General features: G+C 54.1%; 1 protein-coding gene across 1 annotated transcript in view; it reads left to right on the forward strand.

The window, feature by feature from the left end:
• SFRP1 (secreted frizzled related protein 1) overlaps positions 1-22,687 on the forward strand; it is a 43,252-nt gene that overhangs the window by 16,282 nt on the left and 4,283 nt on the right. The gene's annotated exons all lie outside the window — the stretch shown is intronic.

The raw sequence follows: 22,687 nt of genomic DNA on the forward strand, positions 1-22,687 counted from the left end.
TTATGGCTTATCACAGGATATTGAATACAGTTCGCTGTGCTCTACAGTAGGACCTTGTTGCCCATCCATTCTCTATATAATAGTTTGCATCTGCTAATCCCAAACTCCCACTCCATCCCTCCCTCACCCCCTCCCCCTTGGCAACCGCGAGTCTGTTCTCTGTGTCTGTGAGTCTGTTTCTGTTTCATGGATACGTTCATTTGTGTCATATTTTAGATTCCACATATAAGCGAGATCATATGGTATCAAATAATACTTCTTAAGTTGACAAAACCCGATTCAGGTAAATCCGCACAGGTAGAGGTCATCTGTTGGTTCAGGCAGCTGACTCAGCGTCCTGTTAGGACTCGCTTCGGCCGAAACCCAGGGACTCAAGGGCTGAGTTGAGGTGTGAGGAAGGAGGTGGTCTTTCTGATTCCAGGTTCCCCGCTGGTAGGATGCTGGGGCCCCAGAGGGAGCAACAGCCGGAGTGAGCAGGTGTGTTCCAGGGGTGACCCAACCAGCATGTCTGTGGGTCCGAGTCAGGGATCCTGCCAGCGGGGCATGGCTGCAGGGGGAGTGTGGCAGTCTGCCCTGGGCGAGTGAGCCTACGAAGACAGCCTCTAACTTCATGTCAACTACAACGGCTTCCACGAAAGGGAGGGGGCTGACTAGAGAGTCATGGCCTGGCCTTTGTTCTGAGATGCGGAGGCTCAGATGCCCACAGCGTGCCAGGTGCCAGCTAGCACCCAGCCTCTAGGGTGACAGCTCCTTTACTCTTGGCATGCATTCGTTTAAAAACAGGCATATGACGTGTGCATGTGTTTTCTTTTGAAAAGTCTAACGATCGCAGAAGGTGGGCAGTCTTGCACAGATTTGATCCTACAGACGATTGTTGGGCTTCTGCTGAGGACACGGCCCTGCTTATACTTTAAGCTACGTATGCTGACTTTGGGATCGACAGACATCCAGAGACAGGAGTGTTTGTACTGTTTCTTCCCAGAGCCTGGGAGGAGGGGGGTCCGCACAGTCAAAGCCAAAGAGAGCGGCTGTCTCCTCTCTGCAGGTGCTCTGCCCTTGGCGAGGAAGGTCAGACCTCAGGCAGAAGATAGCTTTTACCTGTGCACATCAGGGGAGCTTTGTAGTGGGGGCAGTTCCGTCCATCGTTTTGTGTGCAGCCTTTCCAACTGCATTCTCAGTGAGAAGGCCTGCACTGAGCTGCCTTGAGGGGGCGAGTGGCCCACGTTATCAGACCTCCATCCAGACGCGGTGGAGGTGGAGGGGGGTGTGGTGTGTTCGGGGGGCGGGGTTCTCTAGGTGACCTCATAGGAAGACCAGGGCCCCTCACCCTCCCTCTTCCTGGAGCCAGCTTGAGGCCAAAGCTTCATCTGGGGGCTTCCCCATGGGGCTTCTGTTCTGCCTCTCGGGACCTGGCACCCGCCAGTTCTGTGCCAGTCCATATGGTGTTCCCTGCCCTTGAGAGGGAAGTGAGTGGTTGACCCAGTCCCGCATTTGCGTTAGAGATGTCATAAATGCCGGCGGAATTGAAGGCTGTATCGCGTGCAGACTCAGGAGCAGTGAGTGCGCACGACGGCGGTCGTGCCGGAAGACCGGCGTGTGCTTTCTACCTTCAGAAGGCTTACGGTCTGGAGGAGACAGAGGGGAGAAAACAGGCAAGTATAAGATCACGTCGTCAATGCTGAAATCCCTGTAACAGGTAAGCACTGGGGCCATGGGAGCACAGGAGAGGGAGCAGGTCTTCCTGGGGAGGGGTCGGGACAGCTCCAGAGAGGAGGCGCCTTGTGCTGTCCACTGAAGGATTGGTTGGAGTTTCTCACCAAAAAGATGGACATAGGAAGAATATTCTAAGTGGTAGACCCCTCAGAGACCAGGACACATAGGCATGACGTCCTCTGTATATGGGGGAGTGGTGATTCTCTTTGTGGACGGCTTATAAGGCGTATGGGGGCGGGTATCTAGAAATGAGATTGACAGCGTAGTCAAAAGTCAGCTCAGGGCCTTGAATGCCATGCTGAAGAAAGGAACATTTGTCTTGTTGGCAATGAGGGGCCAGGAGCCTATTTTAAAGTGAAGGGCTTGGGTGGAGAGCAGAGAGAGGAGGGGGGAGGGGGAGGAGGGAGAGGAGGAAGGGAGGAGGGGAGAAGAGGAAGGGGAGGAGGGACTGGGGTAGGGTGAGGATGAGGGGAGGGGAGGGGGAGGAAGAGGGGGAGGAGGGAGAGGAGGGAGAGGAGGGGAGAAGGGGAGGAGGAGGAGAGGGAGGGGCTAGGGGAGGGTTAGGAGGAGGAGGAGGGGAGGAGGGGCTGGGGAGGGGGAGGAGGAGAGGGAGGGGGAAGAGGAGGGAGAGGAGGAGGGAGGAGGGGCTGGGGGAGGGGGAGGGGGAAGAGGAGGAGGGGAGGGGGGAGGAGGAGGAGAGGGGAAGGAGGGAGAGGAGGGGAGTAGAAGGGGAGGAGGAGGAGGAGGGAGAGGAGGGACTGGGGAGGGGGAGGGGAGGAGGGAGATGGGAGGAAGAGGGGGAGGAGGGGGAGGAGGGAGAGGAGAGGGAGGAGGGGCTGGGGAGGGGGAGGGGAGAGGGAAGGGGGAGGAAGAGGGGGAGGAGGAAAACTGAAGGAGGAGGTGCTCATTCATCCAAAGCAATGATGTGCAGAGCCTCAGGTGTCAGGGGTGAGAGGTTTGGGACAAGAGGGCCTGTGGGCTCAGGGCAGCGCCGGCCGGTGCCGGGCCACCCACTGGAAGGCGCCGCTGTCGGCCGTTCTGATGAGGTTGGCACGCGGCTCGGGCAGCTGGGCAGGCCGTCTGCTGCGGTCAGGGCCCCGGGAGACCTCCGTTGGGGTGCGCGGGGCAGGAGCCCGAGAGTGTCATCAGCCCACACGCGGGTCACCGCCGAGCCGGTCATTCCCGAGAGCGGCGGTCGTTAGGAGCCGAGCCGATGTAAACTGCACACTTGCTCTCCAGACGTCGTTAGTGGGCGGGTGGGCGGCACGCTTGGCGCCCGTGGAGCCAGGCCTGTGATGGTGGGGCCGAGTCACCCCGGGGGTCTGGGGCCTCCTGGAGGGGGAGGCAAGAGGGGCTGTGGCCACACGGGGGCGGGGGCGGGGGAGGCCTCGGCTGGGGTGCGAGTGTGGTTTGTGTGTGTGCGCGCGTCTGAGCGTGTGGGTAGGTCTGAGCGCGCTGATCTGTGCACAGCGTGTCTGCCTGGTGAGCGTGGGTTCCAGTCACCCCTCCGGGGGCTGAGTTTCCACGGCCGAGGTCAGGGGCCTCCTCCTTTCCCCGTCGCTCCAGAGAGACGCCTTCCAGAACCCGCCACCGATTCCCCAGACTCGGGAGGGCTCTGGAGCCTGGCAGGGATTTCTGGGTGGCAGGCGTGCCCAGGGCCATCTCTGCGGGTCGGCGAGCCCTCCTCCAGTCCCCGTGTTTTGTTTATTCCTCCAGATGCCAACCGGGCTGATTCTGTTAGGTTTCAGTGTTTGCAGCAAGTCCACTTAGAACCGCTGCTTCTCTGGGCGAGAGCCACCTCCTCGGCAGATCCCAGCGGTTCGCAGGGGTTGTTGGGAAGGGCATGGTGTAATCCCTGGGATATGAAAAATCCATCCGGAGAAACAGGCACGGCCTGAGGTGTCATACAGGCCTGAGTTCAAGGCCTGGTCCCACCACCTACTGTGTCAGCTTGGGCAAGCCGCTTCACTGCTCCATGACTCAGTTTACCCACCTGTACACAAAACGCAACAATAAAACAAACTTAAAAACTTCTGTGCGAGGAGATAGTGGGATGTGACAGACAATCGCCCCAATCCTGGAGTCCTGCGATGTGACCCAGCGCTGCCACTCGGCCAGTCGGTGACGTCTCTGAGCCTGTTTCCTTAAGCAAGTTGAAGGGGTCACCCTGGGTGACCTCTAAGGCTCCTTGCAGCTCTGAAATCTTATGGTTTTGCTCCGCAAAACTCTGTGACTTGGTTTCTTGATAAATATCTCTGCTGGCACCTCCCTGCTTGCTGGGGACCTGGGTCTCCATCTCAGGCGCGTGTGGAAGAGCTGAGCAGTGAGTGGGAGGCCGTCGCGGAGGAGCTGGGTTGCGGTGCAGCTGTGGGACCCGCAGCCTGGGAGCGGCACTGGTCCACGGCAGGTCCGCATCCCCTGACGGGGCCTGGCTGGCTGCTGGGCACCCCGACCTCAGCCCCTCTCCTGGACGTGTCCCCCCATGCTTCCTCAGAAACCCAGGGACAGTGGGGACCCTCTCCACCTGTGCGGGGAAGACAGCCTGATGGGAGACCAATTTGCAGGCACGGTGCGGGTGATTTCCAAGGAGGACTTTACAAACCTCAGAACCGATTTTCTATTCCAGCCCCATGATTTGTCAGCCACGAGACTCTGGCCAGCTCCAGTTCTCTGGGCCTCAGTTTTCTCACCTGCCAAATCGCGATAATCGTGTATACTTCTCAGAACTGGTGGATAGACCCCATGAGATTGTACCGATGTGTCCTGCAAAGGACACACTGCAAATCCACCCCAAGCCCGTGACCTTGGCCGCGGTCCCACGTGCCATCTTACAGCTCTGCTGGGCAACCCCGCATGGCCGCTCTTCCCTAAAGCATTTCTAACCTAAGACACACACTTGGCTTTTCCTTAAAAAAGAGGAAGTAAAATGAGTGCGTTTTACAGATAGACCAGACCTGAAGCAGGATACTTAATGGTGATGCTTTTCTCAGGGGGCTTCACAGTAATTTTAGAGGTTATTAAAATACACACAGACTTCACCCCCCAGACATCTCTGGGGTCACAAGGGGAGCAAATCTTACCTGAAGACTAAAGTTCAAAGCATCAGGTGGAGAGGATACTCAGAACATCTGGGACGGAGACTTTGCGTCAGTCGTGTCCCCGAGAGGGGCCAGTGGCCATGGCAAGCCGGGTGCAGACAGGGCACCTCTGGGAGCCTCTGTCCCTCAGTGGCAAGTGACCTGGGGCTTTTACTGACACCCTCTGCACTGATGCCGGCGTGTGGAATGAGCACCCAACATCCCTTTGGCCCGTGGTAGCCAATGCTGGATACTTCGTGTGGGCAGCAGCTTGAAGTGTCAGCAGGTAGGTTGTGAGCATCACACCTAGGTGCTACAGGGTCAAAGTTGGGTGTTTCCCGCTTTCTCTGGGGCCTGGTGATTCCCTTCCCACTTCCTCCTTCAAACGACAAGGCTGTGTTTGCCTCTCAGGACCACAAGTGCCAGGAGGACAGTGGCTGAGAGAACTGGGACTGGCTTGTCCAGCCAAGGGAAGTCGTGTGCTGTGTAGCTCAGGTAGAACCCGGCTTGCTGAGGAAACAAAACCTTGACCGACAAGGTGGTGGGGTCCCCCCTCCCCAGGGAGCCGTTCACAGACGGGATGGCCTCTTGCCTGCGGACCCGAGAGGGCTGCATCTGGCAGGAAGCAGGAGGATGACTTCTCCGGTCCTTCCAGCCCCACAGAGTCCGTGGTCCTCAGGGCACCTGCTGGCGGCACTCCTGCTGGTGGCTTCCCCAGGAAGGTGGCTGTGTCGGAGGGCGAACCTTCCTTCTCGGGAGGACCTCGCCTGATTTTCCAGAGGAAGGTGGAGGGACAGCCTGCGGCCTGGTCAAGTCACCCAGCAACCTGGGATGCCAGCCTCGAGTCCCCGCCCTCACGCGTAGACCCTTCAGGAGGGAAAGGCCGGCTCCGGTGTGCACAGTAGAACCTCGAAGCTGGTCCGAGTTGCGTGTCTTTGTGGCGAAGACCAGACGGCTTGGAGCCCCTGACTCCCGGGGGACCGGTCCTCTGGTTGCCAGGGAGGAGGCTGACAGACTGGAATGAAGTGCAGGCCCGGGCGGGCCTCCCTCCTGCCCTTTCCTTCGTGCAGGCGGGACATCTGGTCCACCCCCCGCTCCGGGTATCAGCTTTCCTGGGGACTTGGCTTTCCCAGTTGTGTAACTGTGTGTGTGAGGGTGTGTGTGCGAGGCGCTGGGGGCAGCGGAGCCCGGGACCGGCTTCTCTGGAAGGACGGGGCTCCGTGGCTGGTGTGGGTTTGCTCGTGACTGACAGCTCTTCGCCTGCAGCCTTCTTTCCTTACAGACCTAATGTGTCTTCTGGCAGGTTTCCTTGTTCGAATTACTCAGGCCCCGCAGAGCACCGGTGCTTTCCTTTTCTTCTGCTCACCACCCTCATCTTGGTCCCCCCTTCCCGAGCGGGTTGGGGGGTGGAATCCGGTCTGGACCAGCTGAGAACTCTCTGTGCTCCTGCCTGGCCCCGGGGCCTTAGAATGAGGAACCCCAGCCAGAGCTGAGAAGCTTCCTGTTCCTCCCTGGGAGCCCTCAGCGTGGAAATTCCAGGCGGGCCCACACCCCAAAAAGCTCTGGCTCAGGAAACCGACACGCAGCTCCTTGTGCAGTGGCCTGGAGGGTCCCTGGCATTCCCCCGGGTCTGGCTGTCACGGGGGTGTGAGGCCTGAGAGCCCATTTCCCGGGCGGCTCTCTAATGAGGGTACGCATGGGAGTGCAGCCTGCCGTCCAAGCTGCTGACTCACCCCCAAAGGCCCCCAGAGGAAGGCAGGTCTGGGACTCACGAGGACAGGCCCCAGGATGGCTCAGTAAGAGTTTCCAGGACCGGAGGGGATGGCGTGCTGGGCCGCAGCCTGCTGTTCTGCCTGATGGGTGGTCCTGGGTCAGAGTGAGGGGCCAGGTTCTCCTTGAAGTGGTGAGGGGACTTGCAGAGGGACCTCTGGCCCCGGCTTTCCTCCTCCACTGCAGCCACGTTTCTTGGAGGAAGTGGCAGATGTGAGAGCGAGCCGGGGTTGTCCTCAGCCCGGCTGCAGCTTGGTTTTCCGGTTTGGGGCATCTTGTTCTGGCCTTGGAGCAGGGGGAGGGTTGTTCGCATTCGGAGAGGAGGGAAGGGGACTGTGTGATTACATGCGGTGGGAGCCCGAGGGGCTGGGGGTCCTCTTTCTGAGACAGAGTGTGTGTTGAAGGACAGTGCTTGGGGATCGAGGCGGGGGGCAGCGGGGGTCCTGGTTCCAGCTCTTGATGAGCCGGGTCCTTGTTTCCTCTCAGCCCCGTTCACTGATCTCTGGAAGAAGGCTTTGGCTGGATGGCCTCTTAAATCCCACGTCGCTGTCAGCATGTGCTGTGTCCTAACGTGGTGTTCTTTAAACACACACACCACGAAGCAGAACCTTTCTTCAAAGGAAATCTCACCCTGAGCTTCATCATAGAAACTGGTCCATGGGGGCCTCTATGCTGGAGGAGGGGGGTCTGGACCTGGGTTGGCCTGGCCACTTCTTACTCGTGGTGCATGACTGACCCTTACTCTTTTAAGAGGTTCCTGGGCGTGTGGAAGGCTGTCTGACCTCAAGGAAGAGGGGCTGTGATTATCCGATGAGACACTCGCTGTGTACTTTCTTCCTGGACGGACATCGGGGCCTTTACCCAGTGTCCCCTGGCCTGTCCCCTGTGGGTATGGACGATGACATTGCCGCCCACAGCGGGTGGCCCTGCCAGCCTGCACTTGCTGGGGTCCACCTGCTCACCAAAGGCGGGGTGCTCTCCAGGGGACACTCTGGGGAGACTCTGCTCCAGGGCCCTCTCCTGGCTTCTGTTGGCCGCCGGCAATCCCGGCATCCCTTGACTCATGGCTCCAGTCTCCGCTCTGTCTCCACGTGGCTCTTCTCTGGTGTCTGTGTCCTTTCTACTCTTCTTGTAAGGATACCAGTCGTTGGGTTTGGGATCCACCAAATCCAGTGTGGCCTCATCCTAACTAATTGCGTCTGAAAAGACTGCATTTCCAAGTAAGGTCATATTCTGGGGGTCCAGGTGCATGTGAATTTGGGGGCACGCTACTGAACTCTCCGTTACTCACTAGCTGTTGTCTTTTGGAAAACTGTAGCCTAAATCCTCTTGTCTTACAAGGTGAATGATAGTTGTACCGACTTTACCAGGTCTCTGTAAGGCCCTTAAGGATGATGCCTGACACTTGCGGTCAGTACCGGGGTCCCTAAGGTGGACTTGGGAGGTGGCAGCAGAGGGCGGTGGTCGTCAAAGGCGTGATGGAGTCGCAGACAAAGAAAGCCGGCTTCACGCGGTGAGTACCAATGCGCGAATCGTGGAAGGCATTTGTAAGGGATAAAAAGCCTTGTTGGTCTGGAGCACCTGGCCTGGCAGAGAAAATTCTAGATGTGAGATGGTGGCCCGCTGAGTGCCGTGTCACACACAGCAGGGCCTGGCTCCTGGTGGCCCCTGGGAAGCAGGGAGCAGCTCCGAATACAGCCTGGCTCTGTTGTTCAGCTGCCGGGGGCAGCGGTGTTACAAGGCTGATTCCTAACAGTATAGGTGAGCGTGGGAATAGAACCGCCGAAAAGCAAGAACCTCAAGGTGCAGCGTCTAGAGCATCAGAGGTGAGAGGATGTCTCCCGTCAGCCAAGCCGGGGAAAGTCAGCTGCAGATGTGGGGCAAGGTCGGCTCCCAAGGCACCTTTGGAACAGGTTCTAAAGGGTGGCGGGAGCGATCGTGGAGCCCCGCTCTGTGCCCCTGGCCTGCAGTGCCCCGAGGGTCTCCAGCAGCTCCACCCGAAACCCTCCAGCTGGATGGGTTTGCCCCAGCAGCTCATCTGAAGCGCTTTAGAAAATAAGGACCCTTTAAAAACCATTTATTTGTTGAACGTGAGGCAGGAGAACGTGAGGCACAAAATCTGCATTCACAGGAGGGAGGAACTTTGGAGAAATCGCGACTGGGGGAGATCGGAACTCAGAACGCCAGAGAACGGCCAGCAGCGTTGCCCGGGGGCCTGGGTCTTGAAACCGCATCTTTCCTCACCGGCCAGCAAATGAAATTCTTCATACAGAGGGTGTGTCAGCCCCTCAGGCTACCAGTAGTAATTAGTCACGCATGCAGGCCGTGTTAAGGATGGTTTCACTGCAAACCCTCAATTTACGACAAATTGGCACTGTAGCTGTTGGGTGTACGGTGTCTATACGTCTGTCCACCAAAGATCAAAACGGGTGCTGACAGGTGACAAGGTGCCTCCTACGTAGTACCAGCTTATCTGCAATGGCTGGGTGGTGGCCGCGAGCTCGAGCATTCTGGGTCCTGAAGTGTCTGTGCTGGTGCCGGAGCTCTGATGGTAGGCCGGGTGACATTCGTCTTCCACCATCCCTGGTCAGTGGCGGTGACATCAGTCCCCGATGCCTGGCGCGTGAGCAGGGCGGTGACCTCCGTTCTTGGGCAGATCCGGGGGGACCCGCCCAGCTTCCCGACTCCTCCTGCTTCGTCCCAGCTCTGGGGGGACAACTGGGGGCAAGCGAGTGTGTGGGCTCAGAGAGTCAGCCCTCTTGACCTCTGCCAGTGAAGGGCACGCCTGGCCAGGGAGCCGGATGCTGGGGAGCAGACTGAGCCAGAGCCATCGCCCGGAACCCCGGGGTCCTGACTGTCTTCAGCAGGAAGGGATGCACCGCACACGGGGCGTCCTGGGGCCCATTAACCAAAATCTGTCGGTTCCGGAGCCAGGAGCTTGGTAAACACGTCGGAAGCACTGGCCGCCTGAGTGGTAGGCGTGCCTTGGCAGTTGGCGCGCCACCCCAGGATGTGGTGAGACACCTGCTGCCCAAGAAGCTCTGTCCCTGTCATCCGAGTCCTTGCCCATCCACCAGCTTCCCCAGGGGTCTCCTCTGGGCCAACTCGGCCCCGGGGCGCAGCGGCTTCCGCAGCCATGGGGAAGTTTGTTTGTTGATGTATTGATTTTTGTTTCCATCTCTTTTTAATAAGTAGTTTTCCTGAAGAAGCAGAAAAGAGCCCCAAGGGGGGCACCCAGATCTGCCCCCTTACCTGTGTGTGGGGCTCCAGGTGGGTGGAGAGAAAGAAAGGAGACCCAGTGAAGTCAGGATCTGGAAGCAGGACTCGGGACCCCCAGCTCGGGGCCGACACCACGGGCCACGTTGCGCGCCTGCTTGCTGAGCTCGGCGGGAGCAAGGAGCCTGGACAGTAGAGAGGAGGCCAGCTTTCAATGTATTGTATCTGTTGTTTTATACAGTTTTGAAAGGTTCCTTTCCATTTACAAAATATTAGCTACATTCCCTGTGTTGTATAAGACATCCTTGAGCCTATCTTCCCCCCAACAGTTTGTACCACCCCCTTCCCCATCCCCCATCATGCCCTCCCCATTGGTAACCACGAGTTTGTTCCTATATCTGTGAGTCTGCTTCTTTTTTGTTATATTCAGTAGTTAGTTGTATTTTTTAGATTTTAAGTGATATCGTACAGTATTTGTCTTTCTCTGACTAATTTCACTTAGCATAATGCCCTCCAAGTCCATCCATGCTGCAAATGGCAAATTTTCATTCTTTTTCATGGCTGAGTAGTATTCCATTGTGTCTGTAGTATTCCATTGTGTGTGTGTGTGTGTGTGTGTGTGTGTGTACACCACATCTCCTTTATCCATTCATCTGGGTGATTTAGGTTGCTTCCACGTCTTGGCTATTGTAAATAATGCTGCTATGAACATTGGGGTGTATGTATCTTTTCAACACACATAGTGTTTTTGTTTTTGTGGATATATGTTCAGGAGTAGGATGGCTGGGTCCTACGTTAGTTCTATTTTTCGTTTTTTGAGAAACCTCCATCCTCCGTAGCAGCTGCACCAATTTACATCCCCACCAACCGTGTAGGAGGGTTCCCTTTTCGAGAGGAGGCCAGCTCAGAGCTAGGACCGGGTGCCGACTGCCATTAACTTTTCAGATTTTTGGCTTCATCCAGACCTACCTGAGGCCACGACAGACTTCACCTTTGGGAGACCAGCATTCCTCTCCATCCTGATTGCATTACGTTGTAATCCAAGGGGACACACGTCTGTCTCTGGTGGGGCAGTGCCGGGCGGGTGGCAGGAGTACGTGTGTGCTCTTGCCCCTCCCTGGGGCTTTGGGATGAAGCCGGGTGCTGCCCCACCTGATGGACGGGGAAGGTGTGCACGGCGGGCTGGGCTCAGGCTGACGCTCGGCGCCTCCCAGGCCGGGGTCAGGCAGGCTGCTAGGGTGCCTGGGCCTTCTGCCCTCCCTGCTCTTTATACAAAGCCTAGAAAGACTGAAAAAAAGAAACAGAAACATTCAAGTGCAGTCAGCTGGGTAGCTACGTGGTCAGGATCTCGGATGGGCAGGAATAAGCTTCATGGCGGGCGAGGGGTGGGCTCAGGTCTAGGACCAGCCTCTGTTTCTGCCTGTGCATCCTGTGATGGTTAGAATGAACGATTTTGGACATAGGCTGCTTTTTGCCTTCTTTTGAACTTGGTACTTGAGAGACATCTGTGACGAAGCAGAGAGGTACTTCCCTTTCCGAATCCTTTTATACCTCGAACGTCCTTGGGAGGGAAAGGGGGACAGTGACTCCTGAGTGAGGACGCTGCCTGCCCCCAGGCCGCGTCGGCGGAGGAGGCCCTAGGACACGGGTCTCCTGTTCTGCTTATTATTCCCGGCGGCGCTGGCACTACCGGGCCTCGCTGTCCTCACTGCACTGAGGGAACAGGACGTAGGACGTAGGGCTGTGGCAAAGGCTCCTTCCAGCCTGATGGTTCTGTATCCACTGGACTCTGCTTCCCCAGCCAGGGCCGTGGAAGTGTGGGCAGCCCCGCGGTCAGACAGGGTGCGGACCCTCTGACCTCTGCACCTGCCTGGTAGCTTTGGCAGCCAGGAGAGGGAGAAGAAGGGCCTCCGTTGCCCTCTCCTCCGCCAGGCCACTCGTCACCACCTCCATGCCAGCCACACCTGTGAAGCATGCACCTCCCCGTTACACACGGGCCACCTGCTCGTTAGGGTGGCTACATACCCTGTTTGCTCAGGAAGGTCCCCGTTTATTCCTGTGGTCCCAGCATAAAAACGAATGGCCCTCAGGAAGGTCCCCGTTTACTCCTGTGGGCCCAGCATAAAAACGAATGGCCCTCTTTCTGTCTCCGAAGTGTCCTGGTTTGCAGGCTCAGTTGTATTCCTTTCGCTTCCCTGCCCGTGACCAGGGCTTTTCCCTGCTGGCTGCCCCAGGAAGCTTCAGGGGGTAGCAAGGAATTTGATTTTTTGTTTGTTTGGGAAATCTGGTCGAATGCACACAGGGTTAATCGATGTTTAATTTGGTGTCGTGGGCTTTCTGTGAAGACCCGCTGAACACCTGCTGGAAGAGTCATGAACTGTAAGCTGTAAACTTCTTATTTACCCAGAGTACAACAAGACTTACTTCTCTTTGGGATACTTTTTTTTCTTACTATAAAAATTATAAAACCTGGAAAATAAAGGGAAACACAATAAAGAACTTAGACATCAGCCGTTCTCAGAGCCCAGAGGCAGCGACTGCCGATGTTTTGGAGTATTTCTCTCCTCTGCGTCTTTGATGTGCACAATTTTGCATAGAGATTGCTTCCCAAATAAATTTACGTGGTAGACTTTTACACCCCTAAAATTGCTCTGCAGTTTTCCTCACCCTAGGCCTTTCAAAGGCAGAGATTTTTTTTTTACTTACTGTTTCAACGTATCAGTGTCCTCTTTTTTTTTTTTTTAATTGAAGTAAAGTTGATTTACAATGTTGTGTTAGTTTCTGAAATGTTCTCTTAATTATAGGTACCATGCAAGGGTTTCACAGGCATACCTCTGTTAGGGACAGTGATTGGGGTCAGTTTGTCGGAGAACATTCTCTGTGTGTTAGGGAAGAATTAGTGAGACCCAGCCTGCAGCGGCCACCGGCCCAGGCCTCACACGAGGCCTGGGTCCCCTGGACCTTAGCTGAGCACTGTCCGTGCTTCAGGCGGTAGATGGTGGTGGCCTCACCTCCACTCCTCCTGGCACAGTGTCCCCTCGAGATCCGTGGAACCTCGGCCAGTCTCTTGAGCCATCCTGCCTTAGCCTCCCGATCAGCAAGCCAGTTATCAGGGTTGGTTGCTAGAGAATTCGGTGAGTTAACATGTAAAGGCACCTACACCAGGGCCTGATCTGCCAAGTAGCCGTTGGCCATCGTTGTTGCTGCTGAAGCAGAGGTTTGAGCGAATGATGCCCGTCTCACCAGTGAGGCTGTGAACTTCAGGGCAGACTGTGCTGTTTACATCTCTTCGTTCGCTTGTGTATCCATGTTAGCTGAGCTCAGGGATGTGTGGGACACCCACTAGTCCAGGGACAGGGGTGGGTAGGTGGGCCAGGCCTGCAGGCTCACGGTGGGAGGGTGCTGAGAAAGCACACTCACGGGTAATTACCACCTGTGCTGAGTCCATATGCAGATGGCGGGGTGGGACCTGGAAGGTCAGGGCTGGAGAAGATCACCTTCAGGGAGAAGATGATCTGTAGTTTGGCCGGAAGGATGGGTAGGAAAAGCATAAATTTTGTCTGGAGCACACCCTCTGCTCAGAGGGATCAACTATGAGAACAGTGAAGGGAGGAGATCTGAGGTGTGCCTGCCGCCGCTTCTCAGAGGCCTGACTCATAGCTGCTTCGGGGATCTCCCAGCCGAGGGGTCAGGGCACTGCCAGGCCTCTTCTCCCATCCGTCAGATGGGATAGTGTGAAGACCTGCCTGCCACCGTGCTGGGAGATGATTTCTGGGAGCTGTCTTTGAGTTTAGACAACTCCACAGTCAGGGCCAGGCTCTTGTGCCATTGTGTTCTCTGTGGGCTTGGGCTGTGACCACTGTCAGCAGGGTCCCCGGGCGCCGTGAGCCGGCGAGGGCACCCGGTACCATCTGAGATAGAGGCTACTTTCCCTTGGATAATCTATACTGAGTTTCAAGACAGAGAAAGGAAGTATGAAGACTTAGACAGATTGCCCGTGCTGGAATGGAAATTGAGATTCACTGGTCCAAATGGCTACATGAAGACCCAGAGAAGTAAAATGATTTGTACAAAAGTTAGTGATGGAATCCCAACCAGGAGCTGGAGTTGGCTGATTCTGGACTTAGAGTCCTTTACTCTGAAAGATGCTGCTTCTCGCTAACAAAGCCTTGGTTTTCCTGATTTTGCAAGATTCCACCTCTGCGGGGTAGGGGCCCCAGAGACCTCAGCGATTCTGAAAATGGCACTAGAACAGCTTGCCCAAGGTCAGCTGGGTCTTGGACCTGCCCGTGCTGACTTCAGCCTGAGTTTTAATGAGTTTGGAGGGCTGCCCTGGGCTTCCAGTAAGTTTAAACACCATCCAAGAAAGCGTCCTCAGAATGCGTCACTGTGAATAACCAAGGTGACAGACCAAAAAGCCCACCCTCAAACCCTTTGGACCAGTGGTTCTCAAGTGTGGTCCCCAGACCAGCAGCATTAGAGTCACTTGGGAACGTGTTAGAAATGCACATTCTCAGGCCCCATCCCATTACTGCTGAAGCAGAAACTCTGGGGGCAGGCTGGCAATCTGCATTTTTTTTTTTTTTTGCGGTACGCGGGCCTCTCACTGTTGTGGCCTCTCCCGTTGTGGAGCACAGGCTCCGGACGCACAGGCTCAGCGGCCATGGCTCACGGGCCAAGCCGCTCTGCGTCATGTGGGATCCTCCAGGACCGGGGCACGAACCCGTGTCCCCTGCATCGGCAGGCGGACTCCCAACCACTGTGCCACCAGGGAAGCCCCCCAATCTGCATTTTAACAAGTCCTCCAGGAGATCCTGAGGACCCCTCTCCGGAGCATCTCTCAGAGCCAGGGCTAGCTCATGGCTTTTCCGATTCTTGGTTCTGAAACCCACTCCCCATCGTCTTCTTTCCAAGAGACCATTGCGCACTCCAACGTGCCGTGTGGCGTGAACACTGCGGGGTGGAATGGAAAACTAGTGAGCCCTCCGGCAGGAGGACTGTTTGCCTTGGCCGGTTGGCCCGGACTTGGAGCCAAGGTTCCATTAATCCTTTTGAGTGACTTTATTTAAGCAAGTCTCCTATTCTCCTCTGCCGACTGCTTGGGGAGGCATGGGGGAGGGATGCGGTCCTTACTGGGAGGAGAGGGGCCCAAGCCCCTGCTGCCTGGGCCGCGGTGCACACGTCGTCCCTAATAAACCCACGCCAGGCAGCCCTTTGCTCTCGAAGTGGGGTTTCCATTTTGCACCATTAGCTTCGATCAGTGGGGATTTAACACAAGCCACGAAATCAAGCGCTTAGGCAGCGGGATTCCGATGGCTGACACCGCCGCTGCCGTGCTGCGTGCGTGAGTACTTGTAAGTGGGTTGGGAGGGCACAGAGCTGCAAATTCCACCCTCCCGCCTGACCATCCCCCCACCTCCCCAAGATGTCTGGGATCCAGAAAACAGGACAATTTCAGTTAAATAATTTGTCTCAAATAAGTCACTCAGGAGCATTTTTTTACATCTGCTGTTTTCTTGTAAATGAGGAAAAAAGAAAAGCTGCTTTCAATCTTTTTGTTTGTTTGTTTTGTTTTGATTTTTCTTTGTTTTCCCTTCTCTCTCTGTAGCGTCTGTCCTGTAGCCAGTAGATGCCTGTAAGTATGCAGCACGTGGTTTGTGGTCGGGGAGAGAGTCTGAGTTGTACCAAGCGCGAGCCCCTTTCTTTGCTAAAGGAATTAATGATGCAAACACTGGCCCCTGCTGGGAACGGAGGTCTGTTGAGCTGCCTTTGCAGGGCCTTTGTCAGCAGGACTCATTTGGATCCCAGTGCCTGCAAGCCAGCCTGTGCCGTGCCCAGACCCTCTGCTGAGTGTTGGAAGCGGCGGCAGTTTCTCCCAGCCCCGCCCTTACCCAGCGCTGTTACCAAATCTCATTTGCACAGTTGGCTTTGGGGATGGCGCTTTCTGCCTCAGCGTCGCCCACCCAAGAGATTTGTGAAAACGGGGCTGGGACGTAGAAAAGCAGGTCCTCTCTGTCTGACTGCTTAGTGAGGTCTTGCTATCTGAACAGGCTCTTTCACCAGGAGGCAGGGTGGGAGGAGGGGTGTAAGCTGAACCCCCAGGGCTGATGCTCCAGGCGCCCACCTGTGGGCTCTTCCTGGTCCTGGGGTCTGGGAACAGGCCACTCAGTAAAGAGTTTGTCCATCTGCTGCACAGATCATGTGTTTGGGAACTTCAGCCCTGTCTGTCAGAGAAAGTAATTTAGGAAAGCAAGCAAGTCAGGAGTCAGGCTGTGTGGTGGGTTACCTGCCCCAGGATGATTTTTTTTTTTTTTTTCTTTTGCGGTACGCGGGCCTCTCACTGCTGTGGCCTCTCCCGTTGCGGAGCACAGGCTCCGGACGCGCAGGCTCAGCGGCCATGGCTCACGGGCCCAGCCGCTCCGCGGCATGTGGGATCCTCCCGGACCGGGGCACGAACCCGCGTCCCTGGCATCGGCAGGCGGACTCCCAACCACTGCGCCACCAGGGAAGCCCCTAGGATGATTTTTTATTAGCACCTATTGGAGATAGTATATCTGACTGCTGGTCACTTGTCCCCAGAATCTGCAGGGACCCCATGCTTTCCTGCTCCTTTCTTGGAGGAACTGTGGCTGGGCTGAGAGGCAGGGAGCTGTGGGCACCTCCAGCCTCGGGCAGCCTATTCAGCTGAACCAGGTTTGACGTCCCTTTGCATTCAAAGTAAATAATCCGAATTCTAACCTAATTGGTTTTTTATCTGAAAAATGATCGGCTTGACAAGCTCTATAGGCTACCCCGTGCTCCCAAATAAACAGTGGAAAAGGCAGAATTCTTAAACAAAACCCTTCCTGAGAAGCCCTAACGCCAAGCTGCTCCTGCTGGACGGGGAGTGAAGGGCAGGAAATGTAATCTTTGTGTTTCTGTTAAGAGCTCCCATTTTGTGATTCACTGACATTTTATATACATTTCAGTTCTTTACTAGACAGCAAGCTTTTTTAAAATCTAAGTTTTTTGCTTCAGAATAAATGCAATTTAAAACGTCAAATAGTATTAAAAGGCTTTTAACAAAAAACTGCAGGCCTCTGCCCCATGCCTTCCAACCACTAATTTCCACAACCCAGAGGTAATAATTTTCAGCTATTTTAGCTATTTCTTATGATAGATAGCAAAATCGAGTAAATAAATACCATACTTAATTTTAATTTTGATTTTCAGACATTGCTTATTGATTTTCTATTATTGAAGACAAAGATCTGTCTCACTTTTGTTTCTTAATTTTAATTTTTACACAGTTTTAATTTTTAGTTAAATTCTTCATTTTAATTTTTAGACACTATTTATTGCTTTTCTATGATTGACGATAAAGACATCTGTCTTATACCCTATTCCCTCTTCTCCCCATTCTTTTCAATATAGTTATATCACACTTCCGCTTAAATTGACATTCAGCGTTTAATTTTTGTAATTATGTCAATATTATCTGCAGCTGAGCCGTGTAGTGTACTGCATTTGTATTTCCTTTATTATACACCATTTTGTTTTCCCTTGAGATAGTAGTTGCCTCGTTTTATTTTCCTGGCTCCTCGTGTTTGTGTTTCGAATTCCGCCCCAGACCTTCCTGCAGATGTACATCTATCCCTCTGTCCTCCTGTTTCAGTCTGGACTGATTGAGCTTTGCGCCGGCCACACAGTTGTTTGGAGGAACCATTCTAAGACTTCCATTGCTTTTATCTTATGTGAGAGCTTTAGTTTCCTGATCCTGGGTCTTGTGCTGCATTTTGGGGGCAGCTTCCTAAGAACAGATACATGGAAGATTTTTTTTTTAACCATTAAATGCCTGAAGTTGTCTTTATTCTCCTGTCCCACATTGACTGGCTCAGTATTGAATTTGGAAATTGTTTTGGCTTCTAGTGTTGCTCTTGACCAATCCAGGACCATTCTGATGCCTGGTCCTCTGCAGCAGATGTAGCCTCGCTTTGTCTCTGGAGGATTTTGTAAGTTCTTTTTACCTCTGGTGTTTCTAAATGCTGATTCATTGACCCGGGCACTGTGTAATCTGAGAACTTGCATTCTTCATTTCTGGAAAATTTTTCTTGCATTATTTCTTTGGTATTTTCTCTCATTTGTCTTCTTGGTTTTCTCTTATTCAGATGTTGAACCTCCTGGTTGGGTTCTCTCTTTTATCTTTCTCTCTCCTGTTTCCACCTCTTTGTTGTTTTGTTCCAAGCTTATCTTAAAGCACGTGTGTTGCATTCTTTATTTCTGCTCTTACCTTTTAAGACTTCAAATACTCTTGGTTCTCTGAACATTCCTTTTAACAGCATTCTGTGCTGGTTTCATGAACACAGTATCTTCCATTATCTTTGTAAACAGTTTTCTTCTGTGCCATAGCTTGTTTCTGTTATCTCTGATTTCTTTTTTTCTGTGTGTTCCGTGCGTTTTGGTCTCTTGTTCACATGTAGAGTCTTTCCTTTAAAAGCCTGCTGACCTTGACTGGCCGCTGGAGCTCAAGAGTAAAGCACTAAATTGGAGCTCTTTGCGTGTGTGCATGGCCTGTGATTTGTTGGGCCTCATTTTGGAATTTTGTTAGGGGGAGCTGTAGGTCTTCTCTTTGGGGCTACTAGTTTCTTTAGATAGAAACCCTACAATCCTCTGACTGGGGGTATTGCTGTAGTGTTCTAAGACCTGAGGGTCTCGCTCTTCACTGTGCAGACTTCCATTTAACCCTTTGGTGTCGGGGCAGCTCCCCCCTACTCCGTCCTCCTGTGAGGCTGGTGTCCGCAAGCCCAGTCTGTCTGGGTTCAGACCTTCTGTACGGAATAAACGTCTTGGCTGCCTCTGGAGTTGGTGAGGGACAGTCATCTGGACTTATGGCCAGGCTGGTGGATCTGGGTGCCCTGATGCAGACTCCTCAGTTCCTATATTTAATACAGTCTCTGTCGTCGAGTGCAGAAGCGCCCAATGGCCCCAGTTCACGAGCACGTCTGGGTCCTGCCGTGTGGACCTGCTGCTTTCTTACTGTCAGCTCCCTCTGTTAGCAGCTGGGTTTCAGCTTTTCTCTTCTCATCAAGCCAGGACCCACCATCCATTTGCTTCCTATTTTACTAAATGTGATGTCCTTGTTTCTTTACCATTTTCTTGCATGTGTTTATAACTTTTTTTAAACTATAATTTTAGAGGGGTGGAAATGATTGTGTGCTCAATCTACTATGTTTGGCTAGAAGTGGCCAGCGATGACTCTTCACAAACATTCCAGACGTTTGGTGGTTGTCAGGATGGAAAACCTTTTCACTTCCCATTGGTTTGGAGCTCTCTGGGAGTCTCCCTGACCCCCTGGGATTGTGGCTCCCACAGGTCGTCAGCAACCCCCCCACTGCCAAGGCTGGCAAGCTGGTCCCACGCTCGTTCTTAAGCTCCTGCAGCGTTGGGGATGAAGGAGCATTTCTTCCACTTGAAGCGCCTTCCCGCTGTGCTTTCCGAGACGCTGAGCTACCTAGTTTTCCATCTGTGCCTCTGATGACTTTGCAGGGACTCCCCAGTGGAGGTTCCTCCTTCTCTTCTCGTCTCTGTACTTTATTCTTCACTGCAACCGTTATCTGTAATCAGAGGAGTCACAGAGCTGGGGACTGACTCAGCCTCTTCGGCACCTTCCCCATCTCAGGCCCTTTCTTGCACTCCTGCAGCGATTCCACACTGTCGATCGTGTAGATGCCTGGCGCTTGGCCAACAGTGGCCTCTCGTCCAGGCTCCCTGTCTGGGTATTTGGAAGGATGGCGGCCCCATTAGCATAAGCAGGTCAGGAGAAAAAGACGGTTTTGAAGAGAGTGTGGGTTTGGGATGAGTGTAACAAGCTTCCTCTGCTCGTTTCAGCCTCAGAAAATGGCCAGGCTTTGTGGGGAGGCTACCAAGGGGGTGTCATTTGTGGGCAAAAAATATGGTTTCGGTGACTGCAAGTGGGATGAAACTTTCAGGGTCTAACCTGAATAGAAGGGGTTATTTATTTTAAGGTTGCGGAGAAAGACCCAGACAGCCCCTGTGACCTTAAGTTTTGAGTTTTCAAAGTTTCTGGTCTCTGCATCCTCGCTGGCCCTGACCAGCAAGGTGAAAGGCAGGAGTCATATCCTACTGTTGGAGGGCGTTCAGTTGCTGCTAAGAAAAACCGCAGAGAAGGGTTTTGTTTCTTGTTTTGTTTTGTTTAAGTTCAGGGCCTGGCTGTCACGGGTAGCTGAGATCAAGGGCCTGAGGCAGGTGTAGAGTCATCACCCTGTGGGAGACAGGCTTGGGAGGGGGCAGAGAAGGACGGGGACAGGGTGGGCGCAGCAGTCTGCCTGGGATTGCCCAGCACGGGCCCTCTGCATGCCCGACCGTCCAGGCCGGCAGGCAGACTGCACTCCACGCTTTACAGCCTCCAGGAGCTCAGATCCAGGTTCTGTGGCCACCCAGTTAGAACCCAGGACCTGGGACTCCAGCAGCGCCCCAGTCGTGAGCCCAGCTGCTGCACCAGCACCGGTTGCAGCGCAGACACAGTCCCTGGGCGAGCGAAATCCCTGGGGTCCAGGCTGTCTGCATGGTGGAGGCCGGGTGGGGGAAAAGGAAGTGGTCAGTCTCCCCCCACCCCGTCCCAGCAGCCCCTGGGTGTATGTGGTGGGAGGCTGCACACATACCCACAAGGCAGGGGGAAGTCGACCTGGGATGGCTAATCGCCTATCCAAACATTGCTGGTAATCTGCATCCCTGAAATAAAGCCCTGAAAGATGGAAAGATGTTAGTAATTTCTGGCCACATGTGCCTCCTTCTTCCCTGCTCTCCCTACCTCAAAAAGAGAAAGGAGCCAAATGGCAAGAAACGAAGGGTCTAATGCAGAACACATTTCCATCGTTTGCTTTTCCCTCTCCCCGCCATGCTCCCACCTATGTAAACTAAATTCCTTGACATGGTCATGGCAAAGGAACATTAATTTTTGATTTGAGTTGTGATTAAAAGCAACACAATCAAAAGAGGGAAATAGTTTCCACTGAAGCAATAGCATCTGAAACCCCGTCATGGTATAGTAGGAACCAGCGTGGTCTTTGGGGTCAGGGGTGGGTTCTATAGTCCTGAGTCTCTTTTCACAAAGTGTGGCCTCGCGTTGTTCCTTAGCCTGAGTCCTTCTCCTTGATCGTCGTCAGTAATAACAGCAGTTGCTGTGCATTAAGTCAGGAGAGCCGCACAGAGAGCACCTGTCCTGTGCTTGGCACGCAGTGGGTTCTCCAAAAAACATGATGGCTCACTTCTCTGCAGAAAAGAGGCTGCCCAGTTGTCACTGGAAAAGCATTCGTCCCTGCCAGTGATGTAATTGATCCCAGCTTTAGACCTTGGGTCACGTGACACGTCGGGGCACTTCTCGGAGGGTGTCTTCACCGCCTCGCCTTCCTGCAGTCCCTGGCCGCCTTCCTTGGGTCAGTCGGTTCTCGCAGTGCGGAGGGCGGGCAGAGATGGAGCCCTGATCTGCCCAGGCCTGGGCAGGGAGTCTCCTCTGGCTCAACCCCCTGGACACATTTCTAGATGAGCGAACTATAGACTGGCCCAGGTGAAGTCTTTTCTCAGGTGGCCCACCGGGTACAAGGATGGTAAGCCGACAAGGGGAGCTGAGCTGGGGTGGGAGAGGGAGGGCTGCTTGGGCAGGTCTGGGCGGAGGTCCCAGAGGGGTGGTCTCTGCTGGTTCCTAGTTGCGGCTTTCCCACCTGCTGGTCCCCCTGCCTCTGCCCTCAGGGTGGGAGTGGGTGCAGGAATCGAGCAAGATCAGAGGTGCTGGGTGGTGGCTGGTTCCGTGGGGCGGGGGGCAGTAAAGAGAGGAGCTCACTGGGAAACTGTGCTCAGTGCACTCCCGTGGGCAGGGGGGCTGGGCCAGCCTGCGAGGTCAGGGCTAACCACCTGCTGCTTGGGCCAGTCCCCCAAACCTCCGCCACCCTTGGGGGCTGCGGGCCTGGGGTATCTGTTACCCGGGGCTCGGTGGCTGCAGAGCTGGGACTCCTTCTGTAAACAGAAGGGATGGGAGTGCATTTGATTTCCTGATTTTGACACATCCACTGAAGCTTTGTTCCTAGGATTTCTCCCAATTCTTGGGGTGGCCAAGAGTGTGCTTTCTAATCAGCTAAAGAATAAATAATAAAGCCTTCGCTCTTGGCGGTGTTCCCTTTCAACCAGGAGGAACTCTTACCATTTCGTAAGTAAAGTCATTTTGAAATGTGGGTAAACCTGGGAAGAGAGCCCGAGCCCTTTTCCCGTATTGTCTTGGTCCATTTAATCAGCACTTGAAATGTCAGCTTCATTATAAAGAATTTTGCAACTCGGCCTGGACAGCACGGTGATTATAAGTGCACACTCAGTCCGTGGGTTTAGTTTAGGGTCAGTGACTCTGGGCAAGTAAAGGTAACCATTACGCCTCAGTTTTCTCATCTGTTCAATGGGGGAAATAATTGCACCTTCCTCGTGGAGGTATCAGGTTTCACTGAGGAAGTGCATGGAAAATACTCAGCGCTCTTGAGGGCATCCAGATGCTTTCCTAGTCATTAGCTACTGTTCTGTAGCTCGATTCAAGTCTTTCCTCATGGAATGTGGGTGGAAGCTTTGAGTTATTCAAAAGAGAGGGCTTGGTGATTTGGAATTCACAAGAATTCAAGGGATGGACACATCATCTGGTGACCAGAATCTAGAAATGATTTCCAACTCCTTTGGAACTCTCCAGGGCTGGCGAGGCTTCCAGGGGAGTTGACTGTTATAAAGACGCTGTGTTTGTGTTTCTGGTGCATTTCCGATGACTAGAACGCCTCCACGCTAATTTGTCCTCACCAATTAACCCCATGAAGCCAGCACTAGAGTGTGTGGTCCACACACTAACCCTGAAACACTGTTGACTCAGGCTCTGTAGAGAC

The sequence above is a fragment of the Pseudorca crassidens genome, chromosome 21, assembly GCF_039906515.1.
Source record: "Pseudorca crassidens isolate mPseCra1 chromosome 21, mPseCra1.hap1, whole genome shotgun sequence".
Taxonomy (NCBI): domain Eukaryota; kingdom Metazoa; phylum Chordata; class Mammalia; order Artiodactyla; family Delphinidae; genus Pseudorca; species Pseudorca crassidens.